The sequence below is a fragment of the Heterodontus francisci genome, chromosome 1, assembly GCF_036365525.1.
Source record: "Heterodontus francisci isolate sHetFra1 chromosome 1, sHetFra1.hap1, whole genome shotgun sequence".
Classification (NCBI taxonomy): domain Eukaryota; kingdom Metazoa; phylum Chordata; class Chondrichthyes; order Heterodontiformes; family Heterodontidae; genus Heterodontus; species Heterodontus francisci.
Window position 1 is genome coordinate 10940545 of NC_090371.1, and position 2853 is coordinate 10943397.

The following is a 2853-nucleotide window of genomic DNA, read 5'->3' on the forward strand; positions in this document are numbered from 1 at the left end:
TCCCCTCCCAGTTTTCTCTCACTCCATTTCTCCTGCTGGGATACAGGTTGATGTGTATCGTTACTCCCCCATTCCCTGTGTTTTTTCTCATTCCTCCTCTCCCGCAGGTACTGGTTCACGTGTTCACACGGTTAGTCGCTCTCCAGTAATTATCCATTCTGCATCAGGTGAACCCAGATACGAACATACGAACGAGAAGCAAGAGTAGGCCACTCGGCCCTTCGAGCCAGCTCCACCGTTCAATATGTTCATGGTTGAACTGATTACTCCACATTTCCACCTCGCCCCGATAACCTTCCATCTCAATGCTGGTGGCAGGATAGTCAACCCTGAGGGGCATCACCTGTCTCCTGCAGGGGCCACTGGACAGTGGGAACCCGAACTATTATTTTGGCAGATATCCTCACTAACCCAGAGCTGTGGAAGTCAATGTGAATGACAAGACAACCCAGCACAGAGCAGGGACCTGATCCTGGAAAAAACCAGAACATTCTGGAAAGAGACATCGGCCGATCTGCCCGCGTAATGCGGTTAACCCAGTGAGGAGTGGAGTGCGCGGGAGTGAGTGCAGGGAATGGGGGGGGAGGAGAGGGAACGAGGGAGGGAGAGAGGGGGAACGGAACGGGGTAGGGAGAGAGAGGGGGAGGGAACGGGGTAGGGAGAGAGAGGGGGAGGGAACGGGGTAGGGAGAGAGAGGGGGAGGGAACGGGGTAGGGAGAGAGAGGGGGAGGGAACGGGGTAGGGAGAGAGAGGGGGAGGGAACGGGGTAGGGAGAGGGGGGGAGGGAACGAGGGAGAGGGAACGAACGAGGGAGAGGGAGGGGGGAACGAACGAGGGAGAGGGAGGGGGGAACGAACGAGGGAGGGGGGAACGAACGAGGGCGAGGGAGGGGGGAACGAACGAGGGCGAGGGAGGGGGGAACGAACGAGGGCGAGGGAGGGAGGGAACGGGAATGAGGGGGGAGGAGGGAGGGAGAGAGCGGAGGGGGGTGTGTGGGGGGGGGTAGTGGAGGAGTGGGGGGGGGAAGTGGAGGAGGGAGAGAGAGTGGAGGGGGGAGGGAGAGAGAGTGGAGGGGGGAGGGAGAGAGAGAGAGTGGAGGGGGGAGGGGGAGAGAGTGGAGGGGGGGAGGGGGAGAGAGTGGAGGGGGGGAGGGAGAGAGTGGAGGGGGGGAGGGAGAGAAAGGAGGGGAGCGTGTGGAGGAGGGGAGAGTGGAGTGGAGGGTAAGTGAGACCCTTCGTCAGAAGAGCGAGGATAAGAACAGACTTTCCCCAAGGGGAAAGAAACCTGCTGTCCTTACCTGGTCTGGGCTGATCGGTGACCAGGTAACATGGTTGACGAACCCTCTGAAATGACCCAGCAAGCCACCTGGTTTCTATCAAACCTGTAGATCATCATCACCTTCTCAGAGGACAACTCGCGATGGACAGTTAACACCAGTCTTGCCAGCGACGCTCACATCCCTGTGAGTGAATGAAACCGTCGCCCATTGAGCTACTCAGAGAGACTGCAGTCTGCTCGGGGAGCTGCGTGTGCATCTATTTACAGGGAATCAGCAGCTGAATATTTGGACAAAGACAGGAGACTAACAAAAACGAGAGAGAGACTGACTGCAGTCCTAATGATCTATTTTTCATATCTTTATTGAGTACATGCAAATTGGTCACACCTCAGTGCTTTGTGAGTCTGTGATGATTAAATTGGCAGCTAATACATCACTGACCCAAGTGCAGTCTGACTGATCAGTTACAACCTATCCTAGAGCTAAATATTTAGATTGAATCTCTTTTCTTTCTATTATGTGCAACAACAAAAAATTCCGCCGATTTTCCCCCCCCTCCCCCTCGTCTTCACAAGCCTCACGATTACTGGGGTGCAGGTACCCCAGCACCACCCCTCCCCCCGCCACACACACACGTTCCCATTCTTTACACGCGAGACCAGCAGCATATTGGACCACGGAGGAAGCGTCACAACCTGATCCTATCCTCATACTCCATTGCACCCACACTCTCCAGGAGGAGTAACTGGATCGTGATCAGCACTGTGCACCCTCTAGCCCCTCCACCTCCATTCCAGGGAAATCACAGTCCAAACTCGGCCACCCTTCCCACTGCTCCCTGTGCTCTGTACGTCAATAGACTGAATGCAGCTGTAAGCCGCTTTCCTCTCACTCCTGCCCGCCTTCAAGAAGCTGGCTACATCACGGACTAACGGTGCATTTTAAGAGTTATGCTGTTAGGGCGAGATAGAGGAGTGGGAATAGACTCGTCTGGAGCATAAACACTGGCATGGACCTGTTGGGCTGAATGGCTTGTTTCTCTGCTGTAAAATTCTATGTAAACCAATCACTTCAATGAATACCCAGCACCTAATTCCACAGCTTCCTGTCTCCCCATGGGCAGGAGAGGGGCCATAAATATGGTGACAAGTAAGGACTGGTCCAGCCCCTGGGCCATTGTGGACTGGCACACAGACTGTGCAGGTGACAGCACTCACTGGGGTAGATTGACGGCCACACTTCAGAAGAAGCCTCTCAAACATAGGCAGAGTTAAAAAGATCAACCCTTCGAAGCCCCTGCCTCATTCCCCAGATAGTGGGATAGACATACACACAGATTCTCACACACAAACACAGACATACAGTTACACACAGACACAGACTCCACCCCCCCCACCACACAAACACAGACACTCACGCACAGACACAGACACAAACAAACATAGAGAGAGCAACCTCCCACTCAGCCACAACCCACCCCCCCAACACATACACGCAGAGACCCCTCTCTCACGCGCACACACTGACCCCTGCCACACAGACCCCCCCCTCACACACAAACAGATTCCCCCCCC